The following is a 26,779-nucleotide window of genomic DNA, read 5'->3' as shown; positions in this document are numbered from 1 at the left end:
GTGTCTCCATCTGAGTGCAGAGAGCTACATGTCTGGACCCCTGTTTGGTCACGCTACGCACAGCAACCTACATTCGGTTTGTCGATTAAAATAAATGTAATCGATGAAATTCTTAATGATCAATTACCGATTACTCGACTAATCATGCCCATACCTAGCAAGAATCCTGGAAGTGCGAGTTCGGGCACAAGCCAATCAGCGAAGAGCCATATGTTCTGTGTTGGCAACGATTCCCGAGATCGAGGATTTAAAGCCGGAACAAAGAGAATGTTTAGTGAATTTTAGGGAAAGACGTTATTGCCCTTCTTCCTACGGGATTTGAGAAAAGCTTAATACACCAGTTAGCCCCGTTAGCTGCGCATTACATACATCACGACCAAATAGCAGCGATTGGTTAAAAAAAAAAAGTACCTGCCTACCGTCGAGCGAACGAATCCTAATGCTGTGAGGTCAGACGGTTTCCATGAAGTGATGAATCCGGCTCGTTTAACACATAAACTCTGCATATTTAAGTTCTTCTCTCAAACTGAAAACACTCTGTTCCAGCTTTTGATGTCATGTGGTAATTCAGTAAGTGCTCCACTGTGTTTTTAAACTCCACACACCTTCACTAGAATCATTTGGATAATTTCAGCCCTCAAATTGCCAATCTCTACTGAACAAAAGAACAAAGGAGCTGTTAAAAAATGATTACCTCTTAAGATGGAACAGAGCATTTTGGGCTTTGGAGATGTAGACAGACTAATAATAAAGGATTACTCAAACATGTGAATGAAACATAACACATCTCCAGGTGTGTTTCTGAGGAGGTAACAACATTACAACATGACTTAAAGCTCACAAGAGTGAATTTAGAAAGATATAGGAGCATTAAAGAAGCCTGCTCAGTAGCTCTCCACCCCCTTACAAGTAGCTCATCAATGTTTTTTTGTGCATATTTTGCTATATAACTAAGATCTAATGAATTAAATGCTCATTGACATTGTAAGTGCATGCTTTTAATGCCTAAATTTGTGCATTAATTCATGGATAATGGTTTATGATTCATAGGCATCTGACTGTTCCCATCTAAGGCTTGATTTCCATCCAGTCCAATCCAACTTTATTTGTAAATCACATTTTATAAACCAGACAGTCTCCAAAGTGCAGCAATATAAAACATTTTACTTAAAAAAAAAAATCAGCAGAATTATGTTCCAACCATGAGGAAACTAACAGAATCAATCAATAAAATAATAATAATAAAATCAATACATACAAGCAGTACTAGATAAAAATAGATAAAAACAATAAATAAATTAATAAGTACATAAAATAAAATAAAATGCAATACAATAAAAATTGAATTAGATTAAATTAAAATAAAAAAATAAATAATAATAATAAGTTTAAAGCCAAAGAATAAAAGTGGGTCTTAAGATGAGACTTAAAAACACTCCACTGTGAGGGCTGTTCGGATGTGGAGGGGCAGAGCGTTCCAGAGTTTGGGGCCGGCCACAGAGAAGACCCCGTCCTTCCTGGTTTTAAGTCTCCACGATCTGGAGCTGGCCCTCGGACCTCAGAGCGAGCGGGGGTGTAAATCTGGATGAGGTTCGAGACGTACTGTGGGGCCAGTCCATTCAAAGCTTTAAAAACAAACAATAAAATCTTAATCGATTCTGAAATTAACAGGAAGCCAGTTTTTCCAACCTCTAAAATAAGAAGCTCTGTGGTGTTTTTGTTTTGTAAAGGTAGCTCAGCGGAGGAAAAAGGCTTCAGACCCCTGCTGCCATAAACACTGCGCTCTTCATTCAGTTGCGTTCAGATGTTTTTTCCTAGTGCGTGCGTGATTGCATGTGTCCATAGATCGATGGAGCCCTGGGCAGAGCTCCTGTTTGTCTGCGTGAAGGCCAGAGCCTGTCCTCACATCGACCCATTAGCCTCCACTGACCACATGGACCATTACATAAGGGTTTATTTAGCAGAGCGCTCCAGCACAAGTGTTTGAACTGGACCAGACTACAGGAATGTTCAACACGCATCTTTTAACTTTCAAGAATCTGCTGATAAGACATTTTACAGTATACAAAGTTTGTCTCATTATTTAAACATGTGTAAGAAAACATTTTAATGAGTTTAAAGGCAAAAAAACAGACTCTTGTGAGATTTAAGCCGTGTTATAATGTTTCCTCATCACAAACATACCTGGAGTTGTATATGTTTTCATTCGCACATTTGAGTAACCCTTTTTTTATATGATTTATTATCAGTTGTCATTTCCAAAGCTAAAAATGCTCTGAAATAGTAGTTTTTAGCTTCTTTTACCAGTGGCGGAGTCAGCAATTTGGGGGCCCTAGGCGACTTGAGTTTGGGGCCCTCACTATAATGCACTGTTTTGTTGGATTTATTTATTAATTTTTTTGTATATTTTTGATATTTATTGTTTATTGTTTTTCCCCGTTTTTCTTGAGACATGCACATCGCTATTTGAATTATAGTGGTTTGGAAACTTTTCTTATTAGTTAAGTAGCCTACCAGATAACCAGAGCTGAAAGTAGTTTTATTTTTTTGCCAGTACAATTACATTTTTGTTTACATCCATTATACATGGTAGCCGCGGAGTCTTAAAAGTCTTAGAAAGGTCTTAAATTTCATGTTCCTAAATTAAGGCCTAAATTATGTTGTCTAAGTCTTATTTTTTTCACAAAGGTCTTAAATTTCATTAGCCTATTTTTTTATGTATTCAACCAGGCTGCATTAAAATGTTAAATGGAGGGAGGAAAAAAACAACTACAACAACGTGAATGAAGTCTAATTTGGAGTATGCGCAAACAATACTTAGTGTGTCTTATTAGAATGTTATAAATGATTTTTTGGTCATTTTACAAGCAATGCATATGACTATACATGAGTTCTGAATGAAATTTTATAATGAAAGTATTTTTTGTTATTCAAAGCTGTGAGTAATGGTGATTATTTGAACTGGATCTGGTGTTTTTCGCCCGCGTAATGGGTGCGATGTTGGTCATAATTTTCATTGAAGTGGTCTTAAAAAGGTCTGTAAAAAGTCTTAATTATTCTGTGATTATGTTCAAATCAGGGTCAAGCCGACTCGTCCATTTTTACGTGGAAGGGGTGGTTGCTTTGACAGTTAAAATAGATTTGACAATCGGATACTATTTTGGTGGTGTTTTCTTGTTTAAAGTAATCTACTCTCATTTAATGTCATATCAAGAAAAAAATCTAATTGCTCTGAGGCCTTGACCATTAATGGCATTGAGGGCAATTGTTTGGGGACCCCTCCTGGTTCGGGGACCCTAGGTGGCGACCTTCTGTTGCCTAATGGTTGCGTCGCCTCTGCCTTTTAACTTCTGTTAACTAAAGATCGGCAATTCCAGGGCTGAAATCATCCAGATGATTCCAGTGAAGGTGTATGCAGTTTAAAAACACAGTGGAGCACTTCCTGTATTACCTCATGACGTCACAAGGTGGAGTGTTTTCTTTTCAGTGTGAGAGAAGACAGGGGTTTGTGCGTTAAACATGTGAATGAAACAAAACACAACTCCAAGTATGTTTTTGATGAGGAAACAACATTATAATCATTATAATATGATCAAAAAATAGTGTAATAGTGTAATATGGGCTCTTTTATACTTTACAAGAATGAAACGGGTGAAAATAGAGCATTTACTCCTGAACGACAAGATACTTATTGCGGTTTGACCTACATACTTTGCTTGACAATTGCAAAACAGGACCTACAGTACATGTGGGTTCAGTACATGCTACAGAGACACTTCCCTTCGCTGATAACATTCCAGCTGTCATACAAACTCACTACGGCTAAAAGAGTCTGTGATAAATGTAACGTGCGCTAATTGGCCAGAGTGAAAAGAGTTGTGTAACGTGGGGGCAGAGGAGGCTCTCCCTGTCTCCGCTTCAGGACGGAGGGAGAGGGTGATTGAGCAAACACAGCGGAGGAGTGGATGGTTGGAGCGAAGAGGAGTGTTACCTGCTAGGCTTGTCAAAAGTATCAAAAATCAGACACGAATTGGTACCAAAACTAGTATAAAAACTAGATACTCACAAATTTTGATATTAAAAAAGTCACATTCACGGGTAGGGTTGGGTATCATTAACAAATTGCAGATACGATACATACCTCGATACATAGGCCACGATACAATATGTACCTCGATACAGTGAGCTTTCGATTCGATACAATATATTTCAAATTGATTCGATATGGTTCAATAAAAAATAAAGGCTAAATCATGGCTGTGATGCGAAAAGTCTTTGTTAAACCACTTCTTGTGCAAAGTGAATATGAAACACAAACATTTTAATCATCAAAACAGTGAAAATGTCAAATGTGTTGCAAAAATGAGTTTCCTTCCTCTAAACAAGCGACAAAACTGTAGCTCTGTTACACAATAATTTAGTAAAATATACCAAAAAATACTCATGATGATATATCGATACAGCAGCTCATGATATTGGTATTTCTATATTTTTCACACCCACATTCACAGGACAAAAATAAACCTTTCCTGAATAGTTTTGAGCTGTATCAGAGCTAGGGATGGGCATGATTAATCGATTAATCGATAATTGATCATTAAGAATTTCATCGATTACGTTAATTTTAATCGACAAACCAAATGTAGTTTGCTGTGTGTAGCGTGACCAAACAGGGGTCTGTGTCTCTCTGCACTCAGAAGGAGCGAGACACAAACATTCGATCAGTCTGCAACATACCGAAGCACAAATGCGTATTTAACGATGACTTGTACAAGAAATTCCACGCTTTCCGTTGCGTTGGGGACAAGTGTGAGTCCATGTGCACAGTGTACAAAGTAGGAACATATGTTTCGGTGTCCAGTGGGAAAAAGCTTTACCAGGTGAGAGTCGCGCAATGTCGATGACAAGTCCCCACCTCCCTCCCCCCGTACGGTGTCCCGGTTTTGACAAACGCAAATCTGGTCACACTAACCTGTATTCCACTGAATCATGTCTTTTAATCCAACAGAAATTGACCGCATCAGCGCACAAGAGCTGTAGTTTTATCTTCGCTTAGTTTATGCAAATTAGCGATGCAGTTTTAAGTTTTGTTTCTGTGAGAGATGCACAAAACTGAATTAAACACATTATAATGTCAAACGGGCTGATGTGGCTCTAGAGTCGTTACGGTTTATATGTCGTAAAGTTGAATTTATTTATGCAGATTAGTAGTGCAGATAGTAATAATAATGATGATCATTTTAATATAAAACGTTAATGATTAATCGATAATCGATCGTTAATTCTTCCGACGATCGATTAAGAAAATTTCATCGAATGCCCATCCCTAATCAGAGCAAGTATAAGAGCACATGGACCACTGAGGGATTACACAGATATAAGACCACATTTAGACTTTCACTTGCCTGTATAAAAAATACAGAAAAATATCATTCTGGATTTCCAGGCTAAACTGTTTTCCAAATAGGAAGTGAGCATGGGGTGTGATTTCGGGTCGATCGCCTCGGTTTACTATTGACTTTACATTAAAAACACCCTTCTCTCGAGCAAAGGAAAAGTTCAATTCTGTCAACTGGACAAACATTTTTGGATCAAATATGTTTTGCAGCTCATCCAGGCTGCTTCTTCAGTTCTGGTCAGACGCTGGTGGATTCTGTCATACATCTGTCTGAAGGGAGGGACCTGTCTACACTAAAACTACTCTGAAACTAACACCCTACTTGTTTACAGTTTCTGTTAGTTAGCTGGGTCTGTTGAACTACACTGAGTGGGGAGTCATATTAGCATAATCACTCAGGCCCTGATGAGCTTTCACACGTCTGATCTTGAACAGATTATCACTATTGTATTTTCTTTGTGCTGCAAAGTAAAGTTGTAAGTGCTTTGTGTTTCTTTTTTTTTGTATGAAAAGAACTCTATAAATAAAGTTTGATTGATTTATTTTGATTTTGGCCTGAGGATGGAGTTGTAAAAAAGTCTAACTGCTACATTGATTCACTTTGATTGATTCACTTTGGTTTTAAAATGCTCATATTAACCCACTCTACATGATCCTCTGGTGTTTATTTCGCTTCTCTCTCTGTAAATAAATTCCTATTCCTCATATGGAACTCCGCTCCATATTCTCCCCTGTAAATTTGTGCCTCGATGAGCTTCATTTGACTGGAGCTGAACGCTATGGGCGACGTCACACTCCCTTAGTACAGTTTGTACAGTTTTTGGCGCACATGGCAATATAAAATAAATTTCCATGATTTAATGTTGAAAATCACATTCTGTTAGCTAAAGAAAGAGTGATTTTATTATCATGCTATCAAAATAAGTACAGTATCAAGTAGGGATGTACAAAAACATTGAAATATCGATATATTGTATCGTTTAATGTAGGGGTGTAACGATAACGTTTCACGATACGATATTGTCACGGTATTAACCTCATGGTACGATATTTATTGCGATATTGTGGGAAAGCTCATGATATGGTGGGGAGGCTCATGATTAGGGATGTAACAATATCTAAATCTCTGTGTACAATAATTTCACGATATACATCTTACGGTAAGATATTTATTGTGATATTTTGTGGAGGCAAATATGTTACTTTTTCCTCTTAAAATGCCTTGACAAGACTTAATCCAAAGAACTAAGACTTAAAAGTGCTTAGAACTGTGATTTTTTTTTCTTGTAGTCTGCACTGAAATGGAGCAAAGGATCATGGTCTATGTAGTTTTCTGTCTTTGCTGCTATTGCTGCACCATAATTCTTAATTTAAGCAAAGAGACTTGCAATTATATTATTATTGAGACTTTTGACAATACAATATCATGATATTTCGGTTATTGTTACATCCCTAATTTAATGTGATGATATAGTATCGATATTGTAGGCTACTGTATCGATATCTAAGAATATTTTTTGATATATTTTATTAAATAATTTTGTAACAGCACTACAGTTTTGTCGCTTGTTTAGAGGAAAGGAAATAAAACTCCAAAAATTTTCACTGATTTGATGATTAAAATGTTTGTCTTTCTTATTAACTTTGCACAAGAAGTGGTTTAACAAAGACTTTCAGAATCACAGACATGATTTGGCCTTTATTTTTTATTGAACTGCATCGAATCGACTTGAAATATATTGTATTGAATCCAAAGCTCACTGTATCGAGATATGTATCGTATTGGCAACTTTTTAATGATACCCAGCCCTAGTATCAAGTCTATTCCTTAAGTACTGAAATCGAGTTTGAAATTTTAGTACCACTACAAGACTGCAGTCGCTCTATACCTGCCTGTAGTCACTCCCTCCGGGGCGTATCCTCTTCCCCCTCCCTCCCTCGTTCTCTCCCTCCCTCTTTCTCTCTCTCGTCTGCCTGTTCACACACGCTCACTCGCCTCTGTCAGCTCCACTCTGCTTTAAACTCTGTCCCGGGACTACACCATTTGACTCTTGCTGATCTGCATATGTTTCGGAGATCGCCGGACAAGCTTAAGAAGGAATAGGAGTGGTCACAGGAGCATATTTTCATTCATAAATCTACACCTTTTTTACCGTTTCTTCTGGGAAAACTACGAATCGTCTGTAGTGGCAGGGTGAGTGGGTTTCTAACTTTCTACCTTTTGACTTTTCATGCTCACAAGATTGCTGTATCGTGCTTTATTTCTTGTCAGTTGTTGAGTTGTGTCACTACAAAATGTAAAAATCATTGTAGAGTGGAGTTTGTTATTGACAGGAAAGGTTTTGTATACAAGAAACGAACAGAAGTTATGATGGTAGACTTTGTTCTTTGTATGTTCAGCCTGTAAAACATAGTTAAAGCAGCAGATAACTTTTAAAATTCTAATTCCAAATCAATTAAATCACTTTTATTTATCCGTGAAACAGTCTACAACCCTGACAATTAGATTTTTTACAGTAATAACATCAGCATTGTATTTAAAGTTTCCATTATTGCTTTGTGAGTCACTGTAAGTCTAAGCTGCTCTTGAGTTTAGAATCAGTTTTATTGCCTTTGTCGGTTAAATAAAATTCACAAACGAGGAACTTATTGCGGCGTTATGGTGCAACATAAAAGAATAATATGATAAAATAAAAATAAGGGCATGCATTATAAAAAAATATGGTGAAACAGACTTCGATATGCAATACAAAATCGTAGTTTAAAGGTCCTATATTATGCAAAATTGACTCTTGTGAGTGTTAAATCATGTTATAATTTTGTTACTTTATCAAAAACATATCCGCATTGTGTTTTGTTTCATTTACACGTGTTTGAGTGACTCTTTATTTGTCTTTCTGCATCTCCAAAGCTCAAAACGCTCTGCTCAATCTTCAAATTAACAGCTACCTTTTACGTTAAAGCTGCATTGCGCAACTTTTCTGGCGGAGAGTCCGTCACCTGCTTATCTTCACGGACATGTTAATGCGTTGTCTAGAATGTTTCACAGTAGAGATTACAACTACAGGCTGTGTTACAGGTCAGATCTGTGGAGAGGCGACCCTGTAACTCAAATAAAAAAAAAAAAACGGAATGACTAAAAATGAATAAAAATGAAAAAAATGTGGTTAATTTCATACCATGGAAAGCAAAAAATTCCAGGCAAAGCAATGACATCTCCTTGGAGACGAGCAGGTGACGGACCCTCCACCGGGAAAGTTACGCAATGCACCTTTAAGTTAAGTTTACGCCAGGGAAGAGACTATGAAAATATGTGGTAAAGGCAGGCTGCAACAAGACTAAATAAATCTTTCAACTACTTTCAGCTACTGTAACTGTTCCCTTTCTATACGCCGCACTCACTGGATTTTTTCACTGGAATAATCTTTGAACCAGGAGCCGCTCATTTCTTGCCACAACCGTGCAAGTTCCAAATGTCTGAGTTCCACTACATTACAGCTGACATCATGCGCGGGCCGGTCCAGTCTCCTCTGTCCCACATACGGCTATTTCCAGTGGAATACACCCTACCAAATACTACCATGGACGACTTGTGGTTAGGATTCCAGTCTGGTTGTGGCGTTTTCATTAAAGGGCACATATTACGCTATTTTCTGATCTAGGTTATAATCTTGTCTCCTCTTCAAAATGAAACATACCTGGTGTTGTGTTTCCCGTGGTCCAAATGCGGCCGTCAGACAAATTTTTCTTGGCTCTCAGGCTTCCAGGTTAATTGGCCCAAATTACCTTGCATCAAATAAAAATGAACTTTTTACTGCAAGTTTTTTTGAAGATCTACCTTGATAAAGCTAATATTTATTATTTAGTGTGTGGTTTTAAGGATCTTAGCATGAATAAAGACTGATGTCTCATTCTAATGTGTTAAACATGCACATATTTCAATTATTCACTGTATTAAGCACCAGTCTACGGCCCTTTGCTTCGTCTGTGTTTAGATATGTGGCCCTTGATGAAAAAAGTTTGGACACCCCTGGTCTACTAGCAAGACTGGCGCCACCTAGTGCCTCCTCTCAATTTAATTTCTCTTCAGCAACTAGGTCAGGATTCGGAATACATTAGACGGTTCACAAAAACCCCAGAAGTGCAAGTTTGGGCACCAGTCAATCAGCGAAGAGCCATATATTCTGTGCTGGCAACGATTCCCGAGATTGAGGATTTAAAGCCGGAATAAATAAAATGTTTGGTGAATTTTATCAAGGAAAAGACGTTATTGCCCTTCTTCCTATGGGATTTGGGAAAAGCTTAATATACACATTACATACGTCACAACCAAATAGCAGCGATTGGTTAAATGAAATAAAGTACCTGCCTACCGTCGAGCAAACGAATCCTAACACTGCAAGGTCAGACGGTTTCTACGAAGTGAAACCGGCTGATGAATCAGGCTACTGGTCTACATCTTTAAAGCTTAAAATGTTTTGTTCATGAAATGATAGTTGTCAAGTTAACTAAAAGAGAGAGTAGAGATTGGCAATTCCTGATCTGAAATTGGCTCACAAACATTGCATATTTAGGCTGGGTTGTTCTCTCAAACAGAAAGCACCTTGTGATGTCATGTGGTAATAAGTGCTTCTATGTGTTTTTAAACTCCATACACCTTCACTAGAATAATTTTGATCATTTTAGCCCTGTAATTGCCAATCTGTACTGAACAAAATGTAAAAAGTAGCTGTTAAAAACTACGCCTCATCACATCACAAAGTGGAACAGAGCTTTTTGAGGTTTGGAGATGCAGACAGACTAATAATAAAGAGTTACTCAGACATAATAAAGAGTTACTCAAACATGTGTGAATGAAACAAAACACAACTCCAGGTCTGTTTTTGAGGCGGTAACAATTTTATAACAAGGCTAAAAGCGCACAGCAGTCTCAGTATTTCATGTAATAAAGGCCCTTTAAACCAGCAATCAGTTTCTTGTTGAGGCTCGGTGCCAAAAACGTGACCCAAACATGAGCCAGAGCGAGTTGTAGCAAATCATGATTACAACCGCCTCGGTCGATGGACCATTTGCATGCTCTGATTCTGTGCTTCAGCTTTATTGCGTTTTTACTTTAAATACTATCTCGGTTTGTAAATGTTTGACCACCTGAGTAACCGTTTCAGATTGAAGAAAAGACACAAGTCCTTTTCATGATGTAATGTGAAAAACAGCAAAGGGTATTTAAATTTTCTGTTCAACATATTTTGTATAACATTGGCTTTTAGTGTGGCTGTAGTAGCAGTCATAAAATTCAGACTAAAAATGGCAATTGGCAACGTCTGTGTGATGTCAGTGCCTTAGTATGATTTATTACTTATTTTAAACAAGAATATATAAAGAGATGAGTCTACTATATCTACTAAATCAGAGTAAATGAAAGATACTTTGTCTGTTTCTGGTAATACTTGATATAAACTGACGGCAAAATGAAAAATTGCACTTACTGTATTTCCTTAAACGTGCGTTGTGTAACTTTTCCGGTGGACTGTCCATCAAACATTTTTCTCCAGACGAGAGGTGTTATTTCTTTGTCTAGAATGTTTCACAGTATTGATTTGTTTTTTATTTATTTCAAGTTTGTGCCAAGAGAGAAACAATAATCATACACATACTACATATACATTGTAAACAACAGAAAAACACATTTCTCAGAAAAAACTTACATTAACCCACCTCTGTTCATGATATAGTTTCAAAAATGATGTGGTTTCTTATGTACATTGATCTCAAAACTTTACATATATTTACATATAACAAAATACATTTCATACTATGGTTGTACAAACTAATAATAATGATAAAGAAGGCACAGAAGTTTATCATTTATAATCGTATCTAAATAAGAAAAATGAGAATGAAGAATGTAAGGATTTTTTTTGTTGTTGTTTATGGTCGTACAAACTAAACCACAATGAGAATAATATGAGAAAAATGTAAGGCAATACAGCATTAAACCTTTCTGCCTTCATGAAGACCAAACCAGACCAAGTTACAGGTCAGATCTGTGGAGAGGCGACCCTGCTCAGAGTCAGAATGTCTGTTTTTCTAGGTATTTTTGAACTATAAAACCACCTGTAATTGAATAAATGAAAGTAGAGCTGTTTAATGTCATAATTGCCATGTTTACATGAGAGTTTAATTCCAAATAAAAATAATTTCATTCTGAATAAAAATTAATTCTGCTTTAAAAAGTCCATATAAACACTTAATTCTTAATGAAAATGATCATTCAGAATGAAACTTAATTCTGAAGTAAGTGGGTGGTTTATTCAGATGTTAAAGCCGAATTAATTTATTCCTCGATCTTGTAAACGTTTATTATTAAAAATAATTTCGGTCGTTCAGCGCTCGTTGGGTCGCCCTTCTGACGCCACCACCAGTCCTGGCTTCGGACTTTCATCCACTGCTCTTTGGATTTGTGAGCGGGATGCAGGAGTGGGCTGAGGTAGAGCAGCCGTTGACTCAGTTTATATTCTTCCTCCTTTCTCCGACACTCTTCCCTTCTCCTCCTCAGTTGACAGACATACAGCGTGACGAGAGAATTCTCCACCTGCTGCTTCATTATCATCGAAACGACTGCGAAAAATGTTTGGATCAAGTTTGTGTCTGTGGCGTAACGGCAAACAGAGATGACAAAAAAGCCGGTAGCATCTGAAGTGTGTGTTTTCTTCCGATCGTCGTAAATACGTTTGTGTCTCTGTCCAACCAGAGCCCTTCCCCACCCCTTAGATGTTGAACGGAATTAAATAAAGCAGATTTAACGTGTTTTCTATGTAAACCTTATTTCGGAATTATTATTTCTATGTAAATTCGAAGGAGAATATTTTAATTCGGAACTATTTAATTCAAAACAATACATTTGGAATTAAAAAAATCATGTAAACGTGGAACATTCCAGGCAGAGCAATGACATAGCCATACAAACAAGCAAGTGATGGACCCACAACCAAAAAGTTACACAGTGCACCTTTAAAACAAGGTTAACTCATCACAACACAACACAACACACCGGGATCTCTTGTTTAACAACTAGTATTTAACCTTCAAATAACTACTGAGCAGCTCTGTCTGAATAAAACATGAGACATTCTTAATTAAAAGTCAAACCAGGATATTGCCGTAACAGATAACAACCGATAACCAATGCCCGATCTGGCTCATTTTTCAGTTTCAGCTCAGATATTCCATCCCAGTATCAGTATCAGTGCATCTTTTTTTTAGTTTACGCCTGCTACTAGATATAAAGAACTCTCTGTTATATTATTCAAAGTGTGTTGACTGAAACTGCGCATCAGAATTTCAAAATGGTTTTATTTTTAGTTGTTTACCAACAGCCCCATCCTTATATGTAAAATCTTAGTTTCACGTTAACACACGCACTCACACGCACACCAGATGATTCACAATGATAGTCTTGGCACTAATAATGACAGTGTGTCTTTGTCTGGACCTATGCTCAGTTGTTTGCATGTTTGCGCTGATGGAGAGGCCAGTGTCAGTTTACAGTAAAGCTTCTGTCTGCGTCTACTCCAGTTTATCTTCTGCTTTTGTACATTGCGTTGTATTGTCTGAGCTGCTAATGGACATCTGCTCTTTTCAGTGGGGCCTAATGGACACGTCCTTGGGCTAATGGGAGACCTGCTCATTACAAAGCCTTTAAAATAAACGTGACTGCTGCCTTTTGTCGATGTACAGTGTTGAGTGAAAGTATCCATCTAAAGTACGAGATGGACCACTGACAAGGCACTCACGATTGCTTTAAATGTATTGCCAAAACTTCAGGGCGAAGTCAACAAATACAAATGCGACAACACAACAAAAAGCCACAACAAACCAAAAAAAGCCACAACGGAAATGACCGCGGGACTCTATTTTTAATGCAAACGCAGCAACAAACACAAACGCCACAACACAAATGTAAAAGCCACAACACATTAAAAAGCCACAACGGAAGTGACCGCGGGACTCTATTTTCCGATGGACCGATCAAGTGGAAAGTGAAGAAGAAGAACTACAACGTGAAACGAATAATGATAAAACAATAAATTACTTTTACTTACGTTTACAACTTCTCCGTTCCTTTACTTTTCACGTTATAGTTCTTTTTCTTCACTTGCCGTTTGATCGGTCCGTCGGAAAATAGAGTCCCGCCGTCACTTCCGATGTGGCTTTTTAATGTGCTGTGGCTTTTTAACGTGTTGCGGCATTTGTATTTGTGTTGTGGTGTTTGTATTTGTTGTGGCATCTCTCGGCTTCCGTAGAAAAGGGTTGTCAACAAAAAATATTCAAGCTGAGAATTAAAAAAAAGCTCTGGTCTGATGCTGAAGCGGTTTTAGATGCCATCCACGCACGTTTGAGTAATTTAGTGATCACCCATGCTCCCACATAACGATTCTCCATAAATATATAAAAGTAAGAGTAGTTTCATTAACGGGATGCTAATGTGTTTCATTCACACATGTTTAAGTAATGCTTTATTATAAGTCTGCCTATTTCTCCAAAGCTCAAAATGCTCTGTTCCACCTTGTGTCATGTTAACAGTTTCTTTTACCCTTTACCCTTTCTTCAGTGGAGATTGGTAATTCCACCTCTGAAATTATCCAAATGATTCTAGTGAAGGTGTGTGGAGTTTAAAAACACAGTGGAAATATAACATCACTATTAGTGTTTTCAGGCAGACAGAGAACTGTGCCAGTGCCGATGTGGTACAGGATTTTGACCCCGAGGTGAGGTGACGCTGGAGTCAACATGTTATATAGTATTTTGACCCCGGGATCAGAATCCTATTATATTATGTTGATCTCCCCATAGAATATTGACCCCCCCCTTTGAAAATCTATATTTTATTCATAAAGAACTTGAATTCTATAGAAAAACTTTGAATATTAATACAATATCTGCAAATTAAAACATTGACATATTTGAAAAGTGTTTTTTGAAGAACTCGGATGTATTTTTTATGTCGATTATAACTTTTGAATGCTAAAAATGACTTAGTTGTTTAAACACATTTTACTGAAAATGAGAAGTAGTTAATAATTAGTGAGGTAATCAAAGTGATGTATAATGATTTCTTATCTTGTTAAAATAGACTGGGCTGATCAATTGAGTAGTTAAATAGGGGAAACCTATGGCTATAGTAATCTGACCCCCCAATATGTTTATTATAGTTATGATCATGTAAAGTAAGAAGTAGTTGACATTATGATTAAGGATTATCTGAACATAGCAAACTAAAAACCGTAACAATGTAAAATACAATGTAAGAAGTGACAAGATTGTTATGTATATGCAATTTTAACAATACACGTTACATTTACACAAAATACCAAGTCATTATCCATCAAAACATTCCTTAAAATACCTTAAAAGAAAGTGAATATGTAGGAATATATAATAAAAGTAAATTACATGAGAAATAATGATCATATAAGTAACTACTACTACAGGAACGGTCACTTTGCTATAGCAGTATGTTCACCCCGGGGTCAATATCCCGCACCAAATCTCGAACCGACTGACATGTTTGTGCTGAAAGTCAGAGTGCTTAGAAACCGAAAAGTCGTTTCCCGATGCGAACCAAGTAAAACTTAACAAAGAAAACGTGTTTGGAATATCGTGGAGAAATCAAGTGACGAGAAGATTGTGCAGTGGTCAGCGGAGGAGACCAAATATTTGCTATATCTGTGTTTGTCTGATAAGGTTACATCTTTGGATTGGGTGTCGCCAAGTTCTCCACAGCAGATGTTTCTCCACAGCAGATGTTTCTCCAGAGCAGATGTCGTACGAGAGCTTGGCGCAGATAAATAATGATTTGTATGAGTCCAAATGCTCGCTGGTGTCGATGATGTGATCCATGATTGTTGTTTTCCTCGCTGTGACATCCGCTTTCGTATGGCCTTGTTTTTAACATGGTGACAAATCCACACAGTCTGTCGATGACGCATTATGGGTTCACTTTGATGGTTTTATCGCGGGTCGTTTCCCGGTAAGAACTTTGGTTTTGGCACTGTTCTGATCGGCCTGAAAACGCTAAGGTTTGTTTGAGAGAACTTAATATGCAGGATTTGTGTTTTTAAACATGTGTAAATGAAACTCAACACAACTCCAGGTTTGTTTTTGATGAGGAAACGACGTTCTAACATAGATCAGAAAATAGCGTCATAGGGGCCATTTAAGTTTATCTTCTAACTTGCTTTTTTTGCATTGTCCTTTTACATTGTTATGCTCAATCTGTAACATCACGGTTGACTACTAAGCCTTAAAGCCACTAGACAAAACATTATCTTGTAAGAAATCTTGAACTGTCATTCTAAGCTCAGACTGTAACAGGAGCTCAGCCCTTTTCACCTTCAGGCTCTTCTGTACAAATGTCAGCCCAATCTGTCCCATTATAACGACTCTACTTCCATATTTTTCATTAGACGGGAAGTAACACATTATCTCTCGACACTGGGAGCGATTTATGACTTTAATTGCCCGCATGACACAGTGACCATTGTACGGTGACACATTTTTGGAAATCTAAACCTGTCATTAGAAGTCCCAAGCACCATTTTTTTATCAAGCTATAAACCGATGTGTAATGTTTGTCTGGCGAATCTGAATGAAATCTCTTTGTATTTTTTTCAAACAGAAGGAAATGAGTCTGGTCCCTACGCCCTCTTGTCGTGATTTTACAGTCAGGTCTGTCACGGAAATTACTATATTGAAGTACATTTTGTCTTTTGTATATCAACTTCTTGTGTTCTTTTTAGAAATAACACAGTAGAAGATGAATTGACTTGTTGACTTGTTGACATGTCGACGAGTGATGGGACTTTCGGCTCTTTTATGAGATCCGAAGCTTTTCTTTTCTACGGCAAACTAAATACTGTGTTACATTCTGCTGCTTATTTATTGCAGCTCATGTTTCTTTTAACAGTTTTGTACATTTAGAATTGTTTTTGTGCTTTTAATCTGCTCTTGATTTATTGTGTCATAAATTAGTTTCAGTATTATATCTTAACATCATATTTACTGCAGCAATATACCAAACTTCAAAAATGTGTGACGTCTCCCATGAACAATAAAAATAAAATGGAAATAAAAACACCAGGATCACGTAGGGTGGGTTAATCCGAACATTTTAAGAGCAAAATGAGCAGCCCGATAGCAGCAGTTATGGAGAGAGGGGTCACGATTTTTCAATACAAAGTGAATTGGAGCCAGAATCAGTGGAGCCGAAATTGCGGCCATGCTCACTTCCTATTTGGAACGTGGCCGCTCACGGGTTAGCTATGTCCATTTATATATACAGTTTATGGATAGGCCTGCATGCAATTAGATTAATTTATGTGTTTATATGTATTATAAGAATCTGTTTTTTCTTCGTATTTAGTTATTTATTTACTTTATTTGTATTATTTATTGTTATTATTATTACTTGTATTTGTTATTATTATATATTTTTTTAAATTTATTTATATAGATATATTATAAGATTCAGTTTTTTCCTTGAATTTATTTATTTACTCACTTTTAATGTATTCTTATTTCCATCTTTTCCCTATATTTATTTATTTTGTTTATTTACCTATTACTTTATCTGTATTATTTTTTATTATTATTACTTTTATTTATTTATGTATTTATTTATGTATTATTTAGATTATAATTTATTTTTCTTTTCTCTGGAGACAATGGAGGACGGTAATGGGGGGGCTGTGGGGAGAATGATCACATTACATGACAACTAATTGTTTTTTCTGACATACGCTTTATGTGCACAAAAAAGTTATAACAAAAAAAAAAGAAAAAGATGAGTTTATTTCAGTGACGCATGTGAAACAAAGGAGCTCAGTGGTCACTCATCATTTAAAATCTCACCTCAGATTAACACGGTTTAGAGCTTCATGTAATAATAACCAAAATATCTTGATATCATATCGTAAAAAGTCTCACAATTATATCGTGGGCTGTCACAATATATCGAATCACAAGTTTCTTTACTTAAATGCATGTTTTTACAGTTGCAACAGCTTATAAACATTAGGAACTATATATCCCATGATTCATTTCAGTGCAGACAACATGAAGATATGTTTTTTACTTGAAATCTTGTGATTATGATAAATAATTCACACCAAAATTTTGTCAAGGTATTTTAAAAGCTAAAATGTGTCCTATCTGCAATAATTTATTGCGATATTTTAAAGAGGCTTATATATCATATTGTGAGATGTATATCGTGATAATATCGTACAGTGAGATTTTGATATATCGTTACATCCCTATTGATTCAGCAAAAATCCAGAGTATTTTTTGTGTTTAATGGTATCTCTCTTTCTATATTTTTTCCCCTCATAAGCAGCCATATTTGTTATGATACAGACAAACCACGCGTGTCTCTGATTGGCCAATCCACCTGTCAATCACGCCCATCTGAAAACTGGCACACTCAGACTCATATCTTCGTAGAGTACTGAAGACGTGTGTTTTCTGGAGCACAGGCAGGTGTAACGTACGTGGAAATAGAACTGCTGTGTGCGTTAATGATTAATCCTCTTTGTCTCTTTCTGTTTGACAAATAAAGATCTATTGTGAGTGAATTTCTGACCAGATTTGAACTATAGAATTATGACTTTATCAGAGTGACTGTGTGTTAGACCTGTGTTTGTAAAGGGTTTAATAGAAGAATGCGCAAACACACCTTCGTCACATATTTCAAAGCTACTGATCGTAAACTTATCACTGCTCTTGACAAAACCATGAAGCTGCACTAACTCATGTAACTTTTTGGTTTGGGGAGGGGTCTGTCACCTGTTTGTCTCTATGGATATGCCATTGCTCTGCCTGGAATGTTCCACAGTATGACTTTAAACAGCTCTACATTACATTTATTCAATTTATAGGTGGTTTTATAGCTCAAAAATACCTAGAAAAACAGGTATTCTGACTGATTCTGACACATCTGACCCAGACACAGCAATAACGAACTGTCCACCAGCAAAGTTACACAATACAGCTTTAAATATTTTAGAAAATACTGTATGTGATGCTATTGGTGGACGATATCTCAATATTTAAAATGTATCTAGATATTTTTTAAACACAAAATGGATCCTGACATATTGTATATATCGATATGATGCTTTTATTTATTTCTGATTTCGCCGCTTCGCTTGTTTGCCTTCTCTGTGTGCACTCCTACTTGCCCGGCACAAGGAGCGAGTTGTTTTTTTCAGCGCTTATATGTGTTTATTTAAATGAGCCATGTGGTTTTAAGTTTTGTTTCTGTAAAACGTAAACAAATGTGCGTAAAGCTGCATTAAACACATTATAATCTCAAAGGGGCTGATGTGGCTCTATAGTCGTTATGGTTTATATGTTTAGTCATGTAAAGTTTATTTATGCTGAAGACTTTAATTAATAATCTGCTGCAGTGTAAAACTTGTGCAATATAATTTGAAAATGTTGAGTTTGATCTGCAGTGGATTGTGGGAGACCGCAGAGCTTTTTAGCGCTAGTGAGCAACATGGATCTATTAAAATAAGGAACCTTCCGAGCTTCTTATGTTAAATATGATGAGCATGAGTTGAGTCGTTTTATTTTTGAATGAAAAGAAGGCAATCTGTATTATTTCTTCCTTTATTTTACAGTTAAATTATTAATTTTTGTACACAAGGATTTTTTTTTATGTCGCAGAAGCACTTTGTTTCTACATGAACTGCCTACTTCTTTGCACTTCAATAAAAAAAGACCTTGTGGACTTTGGCATATTTGTTTTTGCAGAATTATTTTTCCTGTACAGATATTGTGATATATATCGTATATTGAGATATATTTTTTGCTCCATATCGCACAACCCTCTGCGACGCTATGTTTGCTGCATTAAGAGTGAGAACTGTTGTTTTATAAATATATAGTTATTGTTAGGGGTGTAACGATATCCAAGTCTCACGATACGATATTGTCACGGTATGAACCACACAGTACGATATTTATTTTGATATCGTGGGAAAGCTCACGATATGGTGGGGAGGCTCACGATTAGGGATGTAACAATATCCAAATCTCTCGGTACGATATTTTCACGATATACATCTCACGGTACGATATTTATTGCGATATTTTGTGGAGGCTAAACAGCTAAAACTGTGAATATCCTACTTTTTCCCTCTTAAAATGCCTTGACAAGACTTAATCCAAAGAACTAAGACTTAAAAGTGCTTAGAACTGTTATTTCTTCTTGTAGTCTGCACTGAAATGGAGCAAAGGATCATGGTCTATGTAGTTCCCTCTGTCTTTTTTTAGTTACTGCTGCACCATAACTCTTAATTTAAGAAAAGAGACTTGTAATTCGACAAATATTTTGATGGTCCACGATTTTATTGTGTGAACTCTGACGATACAATATCACGATATGCTTTTCCTCGATGTTCCACAGTATGGCATTACACTTATTAATCTCCATAAAGACAAGCACGCGACAAACACCAGACCAGGTTAAAGGTCAGATCTGTGGAGAGGCAAGCCTGCAGAAAGCTTAAATTCATGCTTTTCAAGGTATTTCTCAGCAATACAATGCTGATAATTAAATCAGTGCAAGAGTGATGACATTAATGCCATACAGTGGGACATTCTGGGTCAAACAAAAACATCAACACAACAGGTGACAAATCCTCCACCAGATAAGTTACGCAAAGCACCATTAAACTCAAAACACGCCCTGGCTATAACCACGCAAAAACTGAAAATCACAGTGTTGTTGTTTGCAATAAATATATCAGAATGAATTAGCTCTGACGGATGAGTTTCTTTCTCTGGAGTAAATTGGCTGAAGATTGAATTTTAACTGCCAAAAATGCGTTCCAACCTGTGCATGTTCCTAAAAAAACAACAGTTTTATAACTTCTAAAACTCATTGGCTTATTCTATCAAATGATCCCCAGGAGGCCCAGTATTAGCCTAATCTCTTATTTTGAAATGAATTTTAGAGATATCCATTGAAAGTAAAATTAATCTCTAGTTAAATGTATCCATGGGCTGTTCATACTGTATAAATCCGGCTCCATCGATTCACTTTATACTGGTAAATGTGGCTTCTTTTTCTGAAAATGCTGTTGTCAGGTTGCTCATTTAGGTCTAAAAATGTTCATATTAAGGGAAAGTAAGTTTTTTTTGTATAGCATAAAGTAATTCAAAGTGCTTTACAGAATAAGAAATACATTAAAATCACAATACCTACAAATGAAAATATAAATAATCATCATAAAATTAAAAAGAGAGAGAGAAATTAGAGAATTTGAGAAATTAGAAGAGTGCGGAATGAAAAAATTAAAACATTTCAGTTTAACCCAACCCTATTAACCCATTCTATGTGATCTTGTTTTTTTTTTATTTCACTATTGTGTCAGTAAATCAATTCCTATTCCTAATTTGGAACTGGCTCCTAATTCACCCCTATAACTGGTAGCTCGATGAGCTTTATTTGACTGGAGCCAAACGTTATGGGTGATATGGGGTGACCAGACGTCCCCATTTACCCGGGACAGTCCCAGTTTTGAGCCCTGTGTCCCCTGTCGCAGCAGATTTATCCATAACCAGTGATTTGTCCCAGTTTTATACAAGAAATGTACCAGGTGCCCCTATTTTTGACCAATTTGATCTAAACTAAGACTAAACCAGCACTATCACAATTTTTTGACTAATCTGATCCTCATCAACAGTAAAGAGGAGCATAAATTGTCATTTGTTTCACCAAAATACAGAAAACTGTAGGGATGTAACAATAATTGAAATATCGTGATATCATATCGTCAAAGTTCTCACAATAATATCGTGGACCATCTCAATATATCGAACTACAAGTCTCTTTGCTTAAATTAAGAATTATGGTGCAGCAATAGCAGGAAAGACAGAGGGAACTACATAGACCATGATCCTTTGCTCCACTTTTAAGTCTTAGTTCTTTGGATTAAGGCATTTTAAAAGGAAAAAGTAGCATATTCACAGTTTTGTTCGCCTCTACGAAATATCACAATAAATATCGTTCTGTGAGATGTATATCATGAAAATATCGCATTGAGAGATTTGGATACCACCAAATCGTGAGCTTTCCCACGATATCGCAATAAATATCGTGCCGTGAGGTTCATACCGTGATGATATCGTATCATTACACCCTAGAAAACTGTGCTTGCAAATGACCATAAACCAAAAAAAAATGCAGTGACAGAAGCTCCTCAGATTATGACTAACATGAGAATGAACAATGTTTCACGCTCTTTTCACAATTTTATTTATAACAACCATCCCAATCCGGGCGTGTCCCAGTTTAGAATTTTGAAAATGTGGTCACCCTGGATATGGCTAATCCGTGTATCATTCGTTCATTCGTTTTTCAAAATAAAACCAAAAATAAAAAAAGTAAAAAAGAAAACAACTATTTTCTTCATTATTTGTGTCCAGAACCAAAATGAACAAAAAAACAATAATGATTTTTTTTTTTTTTTTTCAGTTTTCAATTTGGTGTTTAAGGGAATAATGGTAAAAAGGGATTACAGCTGTTTCCTGATTCCGTGACTTAAACAATGCCGGACTGAACCAGGACTTCACCGGGAATAAACCAGGACTTAAACCAGGACTTAACCAGGACTTAACCAGGATGGAAACAGGACTGAAACAGGACTGAAACAGGTCTAAAACAGGTCTAAAACAGGACTAAACCAGGTCTAAAACTGGACTAAACTAGGTCTAAACCAGAATTGAACCAGGACTAAACCAGTTCTAAACCAGTCTCAGTCCTGATCTCAGTCCCGGTCTGGTCCCGGTTTCCTGGTCACCAGACATTTTACACGGGCGCACCTTCGGGCCCGTCCTGACACTCTTGGTCCAGTCCTAGTTTAGTCCTGGTTTAGGACTCGGACTGGGACTCAGACCAGAACTCAGACCGGGACTGAGACCAGGACAAGACCAGGCTGAGACCGGTTTAGACCTGTTTTAGTCCTGGTTTAGTCCTGTTTTAGTCCATATGAGGCAGTTTCTTCCATTATTCATTTAAACAAAAATCGAAAACTGAAAAAAACAAATCGTTGTCTGTTTTCTTATTTTTGTTTTTATTTTGAAAAACGAATGAACAAATGATACACGGATTATGGCTGTTCAGCTCTTGCATTTTGTAAAAGCTCCGTATGAACAAACCTGAAGAGTCTTCTTGGATTTCCCTTTTTGCGGTAACTTCCCCTGCGGAACTTAAGTTTAGCTTTTGGAGTTGTTAATGCGGCGTTGTTCCTCTGTTGTCAGGTCAAAGGTCACACAGACAATCGAAAGGGTGTGAGATGAGGATTAGCGTTTATTTTAGCCCGGTTGTTTAGTCTCTTGTCCCTTCAGGCCTCAGTAACTAATATCTGACTGTAATGAGTAAACTTTGAACTCCCCCTCCTCCAGCGCAGAAACCTGGTGAGGAGCTGCGAGGAGTGGCCCATCGTACACGTTTATGAGATTTGAAGAGCTCTCGACACCGGTCTGTGAAGGTTAGAGCGGTAACTCTGTGCCCTTTTGTTCCTGTAAACATAAAAACGTGCATAAAAATAGATACATGGACTCACTGTAGGTCTGATTTTGAGGTCAATGGACAAACAAAGCAGAAGCAAGTATTATCAGAGAAGGCAGAGAAGTGTAATATATGTTTTATTACATGTTTTATGAACTTATTGAGCCACCAGTAAAGTCAGTATTTGATATGAACGTAAATAGACACACCTTTTATTAAGTTTTAAAGGTCTTATATTACATAAAACAGACTCTTGGGAGCTTTAAGTCGTGTTATAATGCTGGTACCTCATCAAAAACATACCCAGTGTTTCGTTTTGTTTCATTCACATGTTTAGTAACACTTTATTATACATTCCAGGGCTGAAATTATCCAAATGATTCTAGTGAAAGTGTATGGAGTTTAAAAACACAGTGGAACACATCCTGTATCACCACATGACATCATAAGGTTCTTCTGTCTATATGTGAGAAGAAATCAGCCTAAATTTGCAGGGTTTGTGTGTTAAACATGCGAATGAAACAAAACACAACTAAAGGTCTGTTTGTCATGGGGAAACATTAGTGTGGTCCATTAAAGCGTGGTGAAAAGTTTTATATAACCTCGATTAGAACCCTGCCTTAGGTTTTAGCATCCAAAAGATGATTTAGGAAGACATTTGGAAGAAAAAGGAGATGTTTTAGAGGTTGCTCAAGCTGCATGAAGTTTCCTGGAAATTGACTAATTTTGTGTTTTCAAGTAACTTTTTATGGACTTTATGGATTTTCTAAGCAACTGTTATGGATGTTCTAAGTAATTTTTATGCAGGTTTCAGTTTGTGTTTGCAGAATAAAATTACAAATTGTTCAAATGCGCCTTATATATTTGGTTCCCTGTGTTATAGTATAGTAGCCAGGCTGTCACCACCTTGTGCCTCCAGTCAATTTCATTTCTTCTTCAGCGACTAGGTCAGAAATCAAAATACACTAGACGATTTGCAAGAACCACGGAAGTTGTAGACCGCGCACCAGCCAATCAGCGAAGAGCTGTTAAGCCATGACGTCTGTCTGGGTCCCTTTTGTGGTACAGCACAACAGTAAACAAAGTAGTTGAGATGGATGTAGATTAAGACATACATTCTGTGTTGGCAACGATTCTTGAGATTGAGGATTTAAAGCCGGAACAAAGAGAATGTTTGGTGAATTTTATCAAGGGGAAAGACATTATTGTCCTTCTTCCTACAGGATTTGGTGCATTACATACGTCACGACCAAACAGCAGAGATTGGTTAAATAAAAAAAGTTCCTGCCTACTGTCGAGTGAATGAATTCTAATGCTAATCAGACTGTTTCCATGATGTTTCCATGATGTGAAACCTCTAAATATTAATCAATTTGCATAAAATTTGGACCCAAATATTTTGGCCAGATATGGAACGATATAAAAGAATGAGAACTTCGCACATCAGTTACTTGAGACGGGTGCGCTGGAGGAGACAGAGCAGCCCAAGAACATAGAGAAAAATCCCGCACACTGTCTTACTTTCAAATTGTGAGATTTATTAGGACAAACCGTGTAACGTTTTGGCACTAGGCCTTCGTCACCCTAAACAACATTATAACAGATCAGAAAATGGTGTAATATGCAACATTTTAACCTAATAATTCCATGACCTAGATTATATACAACATTTTGTATTTTTAGAGTGCCATTTTTTTCCTCTTTCCTTGTTCTATTCTGAGTGCTTTTGATCCGTTTATCTGTGTGTCTGTTTTATCTGATCAGAAGTGCAGTGTATAAATAGCCCTTTACTGTTGGCCTCACCACTTCTGTGACGCTGAGAGACAGGCTGTCCATCACGCTGGGCTCTGTTCTCTACCTGCTGCTTAAGAAGTGACAGGGCTGCTCTGCTTTCTGCCCGCAAAGTATCCGCCCCTGCACCTGCCTAAGCAAAACGTGCAAACACCAACCTGATTACACCAACAGATCTGAGGAAGGGAGATATCTGGGAAAGAAAACGATCGGATTTGGTGTTGCAAATTGTAAATATATTGGATGTTTTATGGACCTTTAATCAATCAGCCAGTGGTGTAGTCGACTAATCATTTTATTGAGATTGGAAGAATTTATATGGGACAATATAAATACATGACCCATTAATCTGTCTTGAAGGTGCATTGTATAACATTTCTAGAAGGTTTACTACCAGTTTATCTCCTTGGAAATGTTATTGCTTTGTCTATAATGTTTTACAATATAGATTAAACCTGTATGTCACAAGGGAGACAAGCAGGTTACAGCACTACGCTACATTACAGGTCAGATCTGTGGAGAGTCGCCGCTATTCACAGAAGAAGTTATTGTATTTTTGAGCAATAGAAACTTGATCTCCAAATTAGTGCTGTTGTAAAAGCTAGTTTTTTCCAGCTAAGACAACTGGCCAAAATTAAGCCTATTTTGTCAATGGAACATTTTGAAACTGTCATACATGCGTTTGTGACAAATAGGTTGGATTACTGTAATGCACTTTATGTTGGTGTCAACCAAAATGCACTTTCCCAGTTGCAACGGGTCCAAAACTCAGCGGCTCGACTTTTAACTGAAACCCGGAAACACAAGAACATCTCACCTGCTTTAGCTTCACTTCATTGGCTCCCAGTGTCTTTTAGAGTTGATTTTAAAATTCTTTTATTCACTTTTAAGTGTTTGCATGGCCTAGCGCCCTCCTTCCTCACTGACTTGATCCACCCTCACGTCCCCTCTCGTACTCTCAGGTCTGCAGACCAACTCCAGCTCGCCGTCCCAAAAGCTAAACGTAAACTTCGTGGGGACCGTGCGTTTTCTGTTTCTGCCCCTCGGCTGTGGAACCAGTTGCCATTAGTGATTAGACAGGCCGAGTCTGTACCTGTTTCTAAATCACTCCTAAAAACGTATCTTTTTTTCACTGGGTTTTAATAAGTGACATGTATATTTCTTGTCGAGTATTTTGCTGTTTTTTATGTTTTTAGTGGTTGTATTGTATGTGTATCATATATTTTCTTCTATTGTCTGTCCTGTGTTTGTGTACAGCACTTTGACATACTGTAAAGTTTTTAAAGTGCTTTATAAATAAAGTTGGTATGGTGTGGTATGGTAGAAAAACCTGGAATGAATAAATGCTAGATGGAAATGTTTAAAGTCATCAAATGAAACGATAAACGCACACCAAAGTTCTTGTCGAGGTGCAAATGCAAGGAACAGCTAAATCAGACAAATTTTTCTTGGCCCTCAGGTGAATTGGCCCAAATTACCTTGCTTCAATTAAAAATTTACTTTTTACTGCAAGTTTTTTTTTTTTTTAAATCTACCTTGATAAAGCTTATATTTAATATTTAGTGTGTGGTTTTAAGGATCTTAGAATGAGCCATCGGTCTTTATTCATTCTAACGTGTTAAACATGGACATATTTCAATTATTCACTGAACTGAGCTCCAGTCTACGGCCCTCGATCAGCTCTCTGCTTCGTCTGTGTTTAGATGTGTGGCCCTTGATGAAAAAAGTTTGGACACCCCGAGCTAAATAAAAGTGAAAAAATGCATAGCACACTCAGATGGCCGATGTCCAAAAGCTTTTTCTATTTTTAAAAAGCGTTTCTGCAAAAAAGCCTTTGTCACATCATTTTTCATGCTTTGGGTCTACTGTGGTCCAAAGCAAGAAAAATTATCTGACAAAGTTTTTTTTTTTCTTTTTCTTTTTGCAGAAACACGATTTAAAAATAAAAAAAAAAGCTTTTGGACATCGGCAGTCTGACTGTGCTATGCATTTCCAGGAAAAGCAATAACATC

At 36.9% G+C, this 26,779-nt stretch overlaps 1 protein-coding gene across 2 annotated transcripts in view; it reads left to right on the top strand.

The window, feature by feature from the left end:
• The window catches only part of coro2aa (coronin 2Aa), a 106,998-nt gene that overhangs the window by 39,282 nt on the left and 40,937 nt on the right, over nt 1-26,779 (top strand). Inside the window, exon 1 of one of the 2 annotated variants that reach the window (XM_020917743.2) lies at nt 7,404-7,592. The exons of the other annotated variant lie outside the window; for it this stretch is intronic. The gene's annotated coding sequence lies outside the window, so the exon portion shown is untranslated. Of the gene's footprint in view, nt 1-7,403; nt 7,593-26,779 lie in introns of those variants that run through there. 2 annotated transcript variants of the gene reach the window in all.

Source organism: Boleophthalmus pectinirostris, unplaced genomic scaffold, assembly GCF_026225935.1.
Source record: "Boleophthalmus pectinirostris isolate CB_2022bp ecotype Guang Dong unplaced genomic scaffold, ASM2622593v1 HiC_scaffold_22, whole genome shotgun sequence".
NCBI classification, from domain to species: Eukaryota; Metazoa; Chordata; class Actinopteri; order Gobiiformes; family Gobiidae; genus Boleophthalmus; species Boleophthalmus pectinirostris.
The sequence above is the reverse complement of the archived record's forward strand: the minus strand, read 5'-3'. Positions and strand labels throughout refer to the sequence as shown.